Genomic DNA, 13823 nt, shown 5'->3' on the forward strand with positions numbered 1-13823 from the left:
GCCAATACTTAAATAATAAAAATTAATTCTACGTGACACCATCTCAAAATTAAATATGGAATCGAGTCTATCTAATAAAACATCATATCATAAAATTAAGTCATGCGTATTTCACCAAACTGAACACCGGACATTTACGTGTCAAGAAATCTCAAATTTCTTTAGATTGTTCCCCTTTTCAAAGAATGCATGAATGTTTATAAATATTACAAATTAAATTAAACTCCATTCTTTGATATCAACTATTTTTTTTTTCGTACAACAAAAATTTCTAATTTTCAAGAGGTAATGGGTTTGTGTGTGTCTACAAATATAGTGAGGCATATTTGTGAAAATTTAGAAATCTATACTATATTAAAAATACAACTCTCAATTTAAAATTAATTTCAAAATTGAGATGTAATTTAGTAGTTATAATAAAATCGAAGGTTTATTTGTAAACTAAATTTTTTTTGCCTTTTTCTTTAGTGTTAATATACAAGAGTACCCACTTTTATATAGCAAAAATAAATTTTACCCACTCAAATTAAAACATAAAAAAATACTCACTTTTTGCATGAATAGACTAAAATACCCCTTCTTAAATAGTAGTATTTGCAATTTTCCAAAAACAAAATCCTCTCTACTCTTTCTCTCACTATGCTCTCGTCTCTCTCGCTCTATTCTCTCTCTCACTCTCTCGCTCTATTCTCTCTCTCTCTGGGCTGATTCCGTTGCTCCAATCGATTGAGAGAGGCGACTCGAGAATGAAGAGGACGAAGCCGGAAGCCAGTCGCCGGGAGTTACAGCGGCGGCAGCGATTTCGGATTTAAGAGGAAAATTAGGGCTTGATTCGATTTGATAAATTGGGGGCGAATTGAGAGGGAGCAGGAGAATCTAGGCGATGAGGCGTCTGAGGTTGAGAGAGATGAGCGGGCGTGGAGCGACGCCCTCGGCCGGACGCGGCCTCGTCGGGGCCATACGCGGTGGAGCTCGTGAGGAGACGGAGAGAGAAAGAGATGTTGGGCGGCGTGTCTGATTTTTGAGAGAGAGAGAGAGAAGAGCTCTCACTCTGCAGAAAGCGCTCTCTCTCTACACTCTCTCTCCCCCTTTTTTTTCTCTTCCGGCGGCGGATCGTCGTACTACGGCTGTGGCTGGAGGTGAGGGCGGCGGCTGAGGCGCATTGCGGTGTGGCGCTCCTGCCGTGGATGAATGCGATCTCGATCTCCACCTCTAGAGCGACGTTGTCGACGGCGCTGTCGTCGGAAGCGGATCTGCTGCAAGCGGCGGTGAAGATGCTGCTGGTGGTTGTCGTGATGTCGAATCCGGCGATCTGTAAATCGAAATTTCAGATTTGGAGCTGCCCAGCCAAGTCCGCCGGAGAGAAGGCGGTGGACGACGACGAGCTCGAGTACTTAGGGTCTCCGGTTGATTAATCTCGGTCATTTATTCTTTTTTGTCGAATTTTGTGATGTATTGTCTTCTCAAACTATTGGTTTGCTATCCTTACAACTGTTGGAAATATGTGAATTTCGATTTATGGTGATATATGTTGATGAAAATCGCTCAATTTTGTTCAAATGTTCTTGAATTCACAACCAGGTTTATGAATTCACAACTGAATTATCAGTGTTGGTTGTGAATTCATGTTTCGTTGGTTGTGAATTGGTTGTGAATTCATGTTTCGTTGGTTGTGAATTCACAATTTAAAATAATGTTGGTTGTGAATTCGCATGCGAATTCACAACCGACACTTGTTATTCACAACCAATACGTGAATTTAGTTGTGAATTCGATTTGAATTCACAACCAATAAACAGGGTATGTGTAAAAATTTTATATGTAAGGGTAAAATGGTAAATGTGAATATTTTTTTAAGTTTTTATATTAGTGGGTAAAATTTATTTTTATTATATAAAAGTGGCTATTTTCAAAATCTACTCTTTTCTTTATCTTCTTTATTTTATTTAATATTTTTTTTCCAAAATTTTAAAATTCAACCAATTATAAAATATTTAATATGCATATCAAATTAAAGATCACGATAAGAGCTTTAATTTGATAATATTTTATATAAATATTTAACTTGAAATATAAAAGTTATATTTATTTAAAGATTAAAATTTTTAAAAATTCTTTCTCCTCTCTCAATCATTTTTTGAATAAATCTATTTGTTTTAACTTATTATTTTTTCCTTTTTCATAATATATGTTTTTAATATTGTGTTTTTTTTTCAATATTCAACTTAAATATATTAATTTTTTTAAAATTAATTTTTATTATATTTATACATATGATAATTGAGTTTGTATCCATTGTATATTAATATATAAATATAAAAATATTTTTCGTGCATTGCACGAAATGCAAATACTAGTTTAGTCTTAAAATACGTGGATTGGCATTCATTAATCCTTTTTTCTAACAAATTGGATCTCATGGTATTATGTTATGTAAAATGGTGAAATGAGAAGCATTGATCTGTTAATCAAATGATGGCATACATATTCGTGAAAATCTAAACTACAATATATAAGTTGATAATTTTCCAGTCCTGTTCTTCTTTTTGGACTGTCCCATATATAATGGTCTATTTTCTTTTTTAATAATGATTTTATATTATAAACAATGTGGCCCTACATATCTTTACATACTTTTACACTACAATTTTATTCTCCTAAATACTTGTATCCAAAAGAAATGGACCGTTGTTAATAGCGGGACGGAGGGAGTATAAAATAAGTTTTGCAATATCTATATATATAAAACACCCCAAACAAACGTATTTAAAGGGTGTAAGCCCGATAGAATAAATGGGCCGGACTGACCTGAGATTTGAGGTCATGCCCAATATAGTTCGAAATTATTGTCAAAGATATATTAAAGCCGAGATCAATAAATTTGTATTTACAATAAGATAAATGGTCGTTTCACTTTTATGGTCTCATACTGTTGGAAGTAAATTTTATTTAGAGTACTTAGATTAGAAGATATTTTCTTGTATAAAATACAGATAGTAGAAAGAATTATGATAAATTCTATAAACAAAAGACAATTTCTAAACTAAAAAAAAAAGACAATTTCTAAACTACAACTAATATACGTGTAAAAAATCTGTAGAAAAAGCTAGAAGGGTGATCTGGATCACATGTTAATTCGATTCCAAATTTCAACCACATATGTATTCCGATTTTATCAACAAATACATGTACATGTATCCAAGTTAATGATATATTTATTAATTTAAAATAACCATGTATATCTATAGTATTATATAAAAAGTTCCAACAATTAACAGAATCTACTCTTATCTTCTAAACAACGTTGCCGTATTCACGAAGTAGTTTAACATTTTCTTTATCATAAGTCCTGCGTAGATCTTTTATTGGTAGAAAACCTATAGTCGGTACTTATTGGTATTTTCAGTAAAATAGAAAAATACTTCAAATTAAGCAATCCACCCAAGAGTGATTACTTTACCTGATAAAATGCATGATTGATGATTGAATATTTTTATAGTCAAAAATAAATTTTTTCCAATCTCATTATTTTAATGAGATATGAATTAAGCTAAATTAATTTAAGGTGTGTTCTCTTTGATCAAAAGGTGTGGAATATATATATTTTCCCTCCTTTTTCACTCTTTTCACACGTTCTCTTAGTTGGAAAATTTTCTTCAAACATAAAGAAAAAATTTCCTGAGCAGTCCATTTTTTCACCTTTTCACTCCAATTTATGATAAAATTATCACAGTTATAAGTGTGATAATATTTTTCTATATTATCTTTTACCATCAAAATATATACTTCCTCCGTCTCATCATAAATGAGGCAGTTATTTTTGGCACGAGATTTTAAAAGTTGATGTTTAGTGTATTAAATCTATTCAATTATATTTGTAATTAAAGGTTTTTAAAAAATTAAATAAAAAATAATTTCAAAAATAAAGAATGAGCAGTAACTAGGGTGATTAAGAAAAATAATTAAGGATGTAATTAATTTTATTAATAGAGTCTTATAATTCCCTAATTTTTACCAAAAAATGAAACGACTCACTTTCGTTGGGACGACCCAAAAAAGAATACGACTCACTTTCGATCGGACAGAGGAAGTTCAATTTATCTCATCTTCTCTCTCTGTCTCTCTCTCTCTTTATATTATTTTCATATATTTTCCACCAAAGAAAACATGAGATAAAAAGTGTGGGGACCAGATAATTTTTTTTATATCTTTTATTTTCCCTTCCTTTTAATGATACACTTACAACCAAAAAGAACACATTCTAAACGGTATAAATAATCAACAGCCTTGAATATCTATAAGTATGAATGAATGAAAGATGAGAAAGCTTTATGTTATCATTTTAGGTTCACTGCCTATATGATTAGAATGATGAATTCTTTTACAAACTGTTTGAGAACCACCCAAGAATGTCTTAAGAATGTTAGTCGTGATAGCACCGCTAGAACGACATAGAATGGACCTATATGGTACCAATGATTATGATTGAAGTACTTAGAAGTAAGTGCTTTAAGTTAGAAGTTGACTTAGAGCTTTATAAGAAATAAGAAGTTGACATGATTGGGAGCGAAGCTCCCATTTGACTGAGTGACTCGCCGTGCTGGGTCTGGCCAGCCCACATGACTATGATCTCGGTGATTGTCAATTTAGTCATCCCAATGTACAAACTCGTACTATATAGTTGTCCCAATAAGATCTTCTTTGATTACGATAAGCATAGTATGATTAGAATGAGTTCGTTTGTCAACAGTTCTCGAGACATGAGACGTAGCATTTTCACGATTAGAAAATGTGATAAGCATCAAGCTATGTAGCCGCACTGATAATGAAAGTCTAGTATCCCAAACTAGAATACCAAATATGCAATTCCGAGGACGGAATTTATAAGGAGGGAGGAATGTAACACCCCGTTTCCTCGTAGCTATATTTAGAGTATTTTTGAACTTAGATTTAAGAAGATTCACGCCGGATTGAGAAAAAGAATTTATTTTAATTCCAACAAAAATAATTTACAAAAGCTTTGGTAAATTTAGTTATTAAATTTATATGCATTGCATATTTATTTAATTTAACATTCAAGTATTTTCACGAGCTTTTAATTAGCAAATCCTGAAGAATTATTACAGTTTCGACAATTTTATCCTGAAAGATTTTTACAGATACAATTCTTTTATGAGACAGTTTTAATTGTCAAATCATCACTCACCTCACTTAGACTCCCATCAAGAGCCATGCTCCTGCATTTAGTTTTTTCAACTTTTAGCCACACTTGGCAATTGGCAGCCACCAACTCCCCTCCAAACTGAACTACACGACAGCAAATCTATTCTTGCTGTTGGTCAAATGGGCTAGCACATAGGCTACTATTCACAGCTCTTGCCAATTTCCATGCATTTACGGCAAATAATCTCATTGTCAAAAGTTGATGCATTGTTTTCAACTATTACTGCCATTGTCTTCAACTATTACGGCTAAGTTTGCCTATAAATTGAGCTTGCAGCAACATTGCATTATTCACCACCTCTCCCACAATTTCACTCACCCCATTCTCGCAAGAAGTAGAAGGTTCACTCTTTATCTCATCAGCCAAAGTCCTCCTTCCATCACACACTAATAACTATAGCTAGCAAGCAACTCAAAATGCAAGAGCTCTCAATCCACTGAGATTCAGCAACACAGCAGAAAATCAAACCCCAACTGTCAGCCATATATTCAAACTCAAGGTTCCACCTCAAACTTTCTTATCTAATTTTCTCACTTTGATTTCAAAAGCAATAGACGACTCACTCATTCATAAACGTGTCCACATATAGATATGCATTTTCAGAGAAAAGAAAAAAAGAGACTTAAAGATATGAACTTTACCTTATTTATACATTGAGCATGAATTGTATGAACTGATTTTACATTGAGAATTCAAGCAATGATATATAAAATAAGCATGTATTGAACTTGAATCTTGAGCTATGTTTTGTGGGTTGTGCTGCTGTAAGTGTCGAGTTTGGTGAGAAGTGGTAGAGAGGGCGGTGGTGGCTGAATTAGGCAGGGGAAGAGGGCGGCGGCCGTGGCATCGCTGCGGTTGCCGGAGGTGAGGGCAGCGCGGCTTATAGCTGTCGTTCGCCGGAGTTCCAGAAGGGAGGCGGCGGCGATACTTTTCGCCGTTGTCAAGGTGAGAGGCGTCGCGGCGGCTTTGCCGTCGTCGTCCGCTGGAGTAGAAACTGAAACTCGAGGGCCGTGGTCGTGGATTGGGGCTTTGGCTGCCGTATTTCAAGGCACCGCTCCTCGCCGGGGCCGTGAGCGGCGCAAGGTGCGTCTGCTTGTGTGGGTTTGAGTGAGAAGAGGGGTGATGGCCGGCGGCCTTGGTGCCGTCGACCTGAGGAGGGAGATCCGAGCGTCGTCAGCGGCTGTCGCTGTTGCTCCGGCAAGCTTCAGCGGCGGCGAAATTCTGAGAGAGAGAGAGAGGTCGGCGGCTGCTTCGATGGGAGTCGGAGTCGCGGTCGGCGGCAGCTTTGCTGCTGCAGTCGCCGGGCATGATGGATCAGTCGAGAGGAGTAGTCGGGTGTTGAGAGAGAGAGAAGGAAGAGCAGTCGAGAGAAGGCGTGATTGATAGGGATGGAGGGGTGTGCGGCTGATAGGGGGGAGAAAAGAAGGGTTGGGTGTTGGGCTTGAGAATAGGGCTTGAGGGTTGGGCTTAAGTTTTGGGCCGAAGTTGGGCTGTTGGGCCAGTTTTACTTATTTAGGCTGGGCTTTCTTTTGGGCCTTAAAGAGAGTGGACCGATTTCCATTTAATTAAAACAGTTGGGCTGATTTTGAAGGAGTTTTGGGCTGTGCAGTTCTTAATAAAATGGACTATACTTATGTTATTAATTGGACTTCATGATTGAGTTTGATTAATTATTATTTTAAAAGAATTATTTGCATAATAATATTATATTATTATTATGTGCATATTTTAAAGTAATCACTTATTATATGCTAAGCATGACATGAAATTGCATTTTTATTTGCAATAAAAGTATTTATGATTTAATTGGTTTTATTTATAATTCCAATTATTTAAGAAAATCGAGTAAGGACATTGTTGGTGTCCTTAACTCAAGAAATTTAGTTTTCAAGTATTTATTCATTAAATTTGAAAACCCGGCGTGATGAATCATAGAATGTTTAGTGCACTCACTAAGAAGTAAGATTAGCTTCACGAGACCTATTAAGAATAGAATTTTTTGTAGGCTTTGTGACCAGGGGGATTAGCGCTGCTTTCCCAAGACAGGTTTATATGTGATTATGATCTTCAGGCTTTGCCTAACCAGGTGGGCTTACTTTTCAAATGTATAAAGTATGATTGAGTTATTAAGCTCTAAATGTTTCAATGATATGCAAATTGGTTATTCAATAAAATGCAAACTGTTTATCCAATAAAATATTTTGTGCACTCTGCTCCGTTTAAGGCTCGCAACAATGAATCGATCGAGGTTCTCTCTTGACCTAACACGTTATTTGAGAATTGTGTACACCTATTAGCTGACCTGGTGGGTTGATCTCCATCGGGCACTAATCATGTATGAGGCGTTATAAGGGTGCTCGACGGGATGTGTTCCGGAGCATTGGGTCCCAAATGGGAACTTGGCTGGGTTACGCCCTCAGTCCAAGTAAAGCAGGAGTAATGGATCCGTCGGTGGCTAAAAGGTCCGGGATCACAGCGAGTAACGGAAAGGGAGTGTGACATGTGCGCACAAATGAAAGAAAATGTTTTAACATGCTTAGAAGTTATTTCAATTTAAAACCTTCTAAGTCATGTCAAGTATGATTGGATAAACTGCTCTTATGATTATGAAATGTTTATGAAAATGCATGCCCACTAAGTACATTAGTACTTAGCCCAAAAATACTTTCAAATGTTTTCAGGTTGGCTGGCTGGTGCTGACGGAACGGAGCTGAGGCTAGAGATAAATTTCTATGTTAGACTTCCGCTGTAGCAATTACTCATATCAGTCTTTTGTTTTCCCAACTTAAGATCTTCATGTTAAATTTCAAATGATATACCTGACCGAGCTTAGACTCTTCACTACTAAATTTATGCCAATGAATGTTGGTTGTCAGAAGCATGAAACAAAACTTGTGATCCAAAGGGGCTTAGCCCGACTCGTTATCTTATTATTCGGGTTTTAACAAGGTTGTTCCTTGTTTATTTCTATGAATTAGTTGCACCTCGATTATATTTATTCCTTCAAGAATTGGGGTGTGACAGGGTCCCACTTGTAATTTTTAGGCGGGTGTTGGTAACAACCTTGGCATATGAATCGTTTCTTCCCCTTGCCAACATCACAGACGCCATTCCAACAAAACTGAACTGACGCCATTGAAGTTGCAGACGCCATTGAGAGACGAAGCTAATCTTCTCCGGTGGGATTGATCAAATCGACAGTAAGGTAAGTTTGCATGATCGTTTTTCTGAAGTTTGGAATGTCGACAGTAGCAATAAGTCATGCAAGCAAGGGTTTTCACAACAAGTTTCTTATATCGATTTTTCTTGAAGTATGTTATATACATATTATTGATTGTGAATTTTTTTTGTTTTCTTGTTGTCTGTGATGCAGCATGTTGACATTCGTTTTTAATTTCATGGGTTTATGGGTGAAAAATGATGATTCCGGGAAACTAATGTACGATGGCTACAATTCTGTAGAAATTGAAGAATCATATGAGAAAATGACTTATGAGCGCTTATTTGATGAATTTGCTAATTGCTATGGTAGTAAGCCTAAGAAAGTCTATGTCTTAGATGATGATTACACTGTCGAGAAGGGCTTAGTTCTCCTTAGCGACTCACAGCACTGTAAGAAAGTTTTTGACTACTTTGACATAGTTGGACAAGCAGAGGTCTTATTGTTTGCTGACCATGAAACAGATCCCATGCCCCAAATTATACCTTTACGTATGTTTGAGGAAGAAGATGGTAGTGGTGATTTAGAGGATGTGCATGGTTTGAGGATTGCCAATGATGATGAGGTTACTGCATTGAGAAAGAGTGTGGATGGGGTGGGGACAGTAGAGACTAATGCTGGGGAGGGAGTGCCATTAGACAGTGGGCTAGAGACTGAGACTGTCATTGGGGTAGAGGATAGAGATGATGAACAGCAGGGGCAAGCTATAGGAGTTAATGAATTGGGAAGTGAGGAGGGAGTGGCATTAGACAGTGGGGTAGAGACTGAGACTGTCATTGGGATAGAGGATAGAGATGATGAACAACAAGATAATGCTATAGGAGTTAATGAATTGGGAAGTGAGGATGGAGATGATGACCAAAGAGATGACCTAGGTTTTGGTATTGACTCAGAGACTGACTCCAGCATATATAGTGATGAGCAGTCTGATAGTGATGATGGTTTGGTTAATGATGAAGATGTTTGTGATGCATCAGAAGTTGGGGAGCAGGGTAAGTTTGAACTTGGTATGACCTTTGCAGGAGCAAAGGATTGTAGAGATGCTATCAATACCTATGCTGTCAAATTTGGGTACAATCTTAAGTTTATCAAAAATGAACCAAAGAGAATTAGAGTTATTTGCAGTAGTGAATGTCATTGTCCATTTGTTTTGCTGGCTTCAAAGGATGGGGAGGCAGAAGGGCTAGTTATCAAAACATTGGTAGCCCAACATACTTGTACTAGGCAGAGGAAGGTGTCTAGTTGCTCTCAATCATACATTGCCAACTATTTTAAGGAGGCATTGTATAGAAATCCTAAGTTCTCATAAAAGGATATGCAGGGGCAGGTGAAAGAACATTTAAAAATTCATGTTAGCTTGATGAAGTGCAAGAGAGCTAAGAGAATAATTCTGACAAAGTTGAAAGGCAGCTACATGCAAGAGTTTAATATACTTTGTGGTTATATTGAGAAGGTAAATGAGACTAACCCAGGTTCAAAGCTTGAGATGCAACTGTCTAGAGATGAACTAGAAAATGGCAAAAGAGTTTTCAAACAGATTTTTGTCATGCTTGATGCATGTAGGAAGAACTGGCTTGGGGGATGTAGGCCATTGATCTCGTTAGATGGTTGTCATTTAAAGGGGGTTACATTTGGGGTGCTTCTCACAGCTGTTGGGAAGAATGCCAATGATGGAATCTGCCCCATTGCATGGGCAGTGGTGAATAAGGAGAACAAACACAACTGGAATTGGTTTTTAGATTGGTTGAAGAGTGAATTACAGCTTGGTGATGGATCAAAGGTGACTATTATGTCTGATATGCAGAAGGTTAGTATTTATCTCTTAGTTTTTTATTGAAAACCATAAGTTATGACAACTGAATATTTCACACTTCTAACAGGGCTTGATGGAGGCAGTAAAGGACCAAATACCAGATGCTGAGCATAGATGGTGTGCAAGACACATCTATGGAAACTGGAGTAAGAAGTGGAGATGTGAGGAATTGAAGAAGAGGTTCTGGTTGGCAGCTTGGTCTTCATTCCAAGAAGAGTACAAGCTGAACATGGCCAAGCTTAGCTCTATAAAGAAGCAGGCTGCAGTGGATCTCCTCCATTATCCACCCCAGAACTGGTGTAGGGCATATCAGAGTGATAGATGCTGCATTCACATGGTAGATAACAACATTTCCGAGTCTTTCAATTCAAGCATTGTAGAAGCTAGGCACAAGCCAATTATCAGTATGTTAGAGGACATTAGGGTGATTGTGATGACTAAAATAAGGGATAGAAGAAAAAGTGTGCATCAGTGGAAGTGTGATTGGTCTCCTGCATGCATGAAATTGTTTGAGGCAGCTAAATCCGAAGCATTGACATGCAATGTGATTTGGAATGGGGAAGATGGGTATGAAATTGGGGAGTTTGAGGACAAACACACCGTGTCATTGGATAACAGAACTTGTACATGTAGGATGTGGCAATTGACAGGGGTTCCATGTTGCCATGCACTAGCTACATTATTTTACTCTTCATTGGATCCTTTAAGTGTCATTTGCAGCTGGTACCATAAGTCAACCTATATGAAAAGCTATAAACACTCCATCCAGCCGGTTCCAGGCATGAAATTCTGGAATGTTAAAGATTGTGATGGAGTAGAACCTCCTCCAGTGGAAAAAAAGATTGGCAGGCCCAAGAAGCTGAGGGTGAGTGCTCCAAACGAGCCTAGGAAGGGAACCAAATTGTCAAGGGTTGGTCAGCTACAACGTTGTAGCATCTGTAAGAGCTCAAGTCATAAAAAAGGCCAGTGCCCTCAAAGGCCAAGTGAGGTATTCATATGTTTCCCAATATATACTAATGATTATTGGTTTTATTACTTAATGAATAACTTACATACTACTCAGGTGGCACAAGACACTCAAGCTTCAACTTCAACTTTGCCTACCACGGTGAAGACAAAGAGGAGTTCTCAAGGCATGGGCTTGTATATCAATCCTGAAACTGGAAGGAGTGTTCTAAATGTGAGATTTCAGTCTTTATTCTTCATTAGCTTAGATCTAAATTTGCACTAAGACTATGTTGTTCTATGCCATAAAACAGCCCGGGATGTCTGCTTCATTAGTCATAAATGAGGGTAGGTCCATGGAGCCTGAGCCAAACACACGGTTTGCAATACCAAATGAAAGTGAATTGAGGAAGGGCAAGAGAAAACAACATCAGACAGTTGCTGATCCATCAAAGAAGAAGAAGGTGGCCTCAAAGCCATTTAAGGCTCCACGAGGAAAAGAAGAAGAAGTGGTCCTAAGAAGATCCCCAAGAGGGAAAAATATTGCTTCAACTGTGGATTCTACAACTACTAGTTGAAGCATGATATTTCTTCCTCAGTTTACAACAGGCCGAACTTAGTTTTGATGCTTTTCTTTTGTTTATAACTATGGTTTTGAATGATGGTATTTTAGACTGTGATTGGTGATGTATGGTTTTGAATGATGGATATTTGGATGGTGTTGAATGATGGAAGTTTTAGAGACATCAATATGTATGCACTACTAGAAAAACGCTCATAGATAACGGATTTTATCCGTTATCTATGAGCAAAAAAACCGTTGTGTATAGTGGTGTTATCTATTCTATACGTCATACACAACGGTTTCAAAACCGTTATGTATAGTAGCATAGATAACGGTACGATGCGTCATACATAACAGTACGCATCCGTTATCTATAAAGGTTATACATAACGGTTTTTCACCGTTATGTATTAAGATTTTTCCGTTATCTATTAATTTTTTTTTTATTTTTTTTTATTTTTTTTTTATTTTTTTTATCATAGTTAACAGTTTTTTGCACTTTTTATAACGGTTTTAACCGTTATCTTTGATAGAATACATAACGGTTTTTCACCGTTATGTATTAAGATTTTTCCGTTATGTATTAATTTTTTTTTTTATCATAGTTAACAGTTTTTTGCACTTTTTATAACGGTTTTAACCGTTATCTTTGATAGAATACATAACGGTTTTTTGCACTTTTTATAACGGTTTTTTGCATTTTTTATAACGATTTTTACAGTTTTTATAACGATTTTAACCGTTATCTTTGATTAGAATACATAACGGTTTTTTTCACCTTTTATAACAGTTTTTTTGCACTTTTTATAATTGTAGTATATTTTTTAATTTTGCAATTTTTATAAAACGACAAAATGATAAAATCAACAATAACAATTTTATATATCATCCAAAATATTCATACATTACCATCCAAATGAACCAAGTATCAAGTATACATCATCATTGCATATTCGATTCAAAATTGAAAGTACCAACTATCTTATAACTATAACAAAAATCTATCAAACTATGTATTCTAGCACTAAGTCCTCAAGAACTAGTTGCTCTTTCCTGAAATCCTTCTTCCTCATGAAAGTAATCTGCAATAGAGATTTAGTGAAAAATGAAGAATGACCGCTACCTTCAGAATTATTAAAGTGACAAAAACTAAGACATAACAGAAAGCAAACAAAACATAGGGCTAGAAACATTCTCTCCTGGTAAATTAACATTTTCCTCATGGGAACTACAAAATCCCAAACAGCTAAAAGGAGAAACATTATCCTTGCATATTAGGAGTAAAAAGGAAATGTAAAATATAGTAGAAAATCACAACCAAATCAAGTCATACAAATCAAATTTAAATGCCTCAGATTAAAACCAAGCATATCTGCGAAGAACTCACATTTAAAAGCAAAAGATCAGCGACTATGTCGCTAACAGCTTTATTCTTTTCATATAACCATAACAGCTGTATCAAGTTAACAATCCAGACAAAGAAAGCATAGAACACAGGGGAAAAAAAGAGAACACAACATGCATTTGTAGGCCCTAAATTACTAGCTTGTGTTTCGAATGGTATCTTTTCAGCATTCAAAATCTCCCAATTTCACAAAAAGTTAACAGAATAATTGACATCTTTGTTTGAACACAATTTGAAAAAAAAAAAAGCTATATAGTTTAAGAGTTAAACAAACAAGTTGCAACTAAAAACAAGTAAACGTCAACTAAAAACATAAACCCTATGCTATGCACATTCAGATATTTTTGAAGTAAATGTTAATCTGACAAAAGCAAAATGAACTTTTAGTGTAATATATAGATTTAAGATGTCATTTGTCAGTTTTCTCAGTCCAAAAAGAATTAAGTCATAGTTATTAATTACAATTTAGTTATAAGAAACCAAATCTTTTCGCTTTTGGTATGGCACAAAGCACTGTGCATAGTGAATTATCAATCTTAAAAGAATTCAAAAGATCATATAAAACAGAACAGTGCCAAAAGCTACATTTGAAATTTGAGGGGAAAGAAGTACATGAAAGCATACCTAGATGGTTCGTTGCAAATTGCAATT

This window comes from Salvia miltiorrhiza, unplaced genomic scaffold (assembly GCF_028751815.1).
Source record: "Salvia miltiorrhiza cultivar Shanhuang (shh) unplaced genomic scaffold, IMPLAD_Smil_shh original_scaffold_354_1, whole genome shotgun sequence".
NCBI lineage: Eukaryota > Viridiplantae > Streptophyta > Magnoliopsida > Lamiales > Lamiaceae > Salvia > Salvia miltiorrhiza.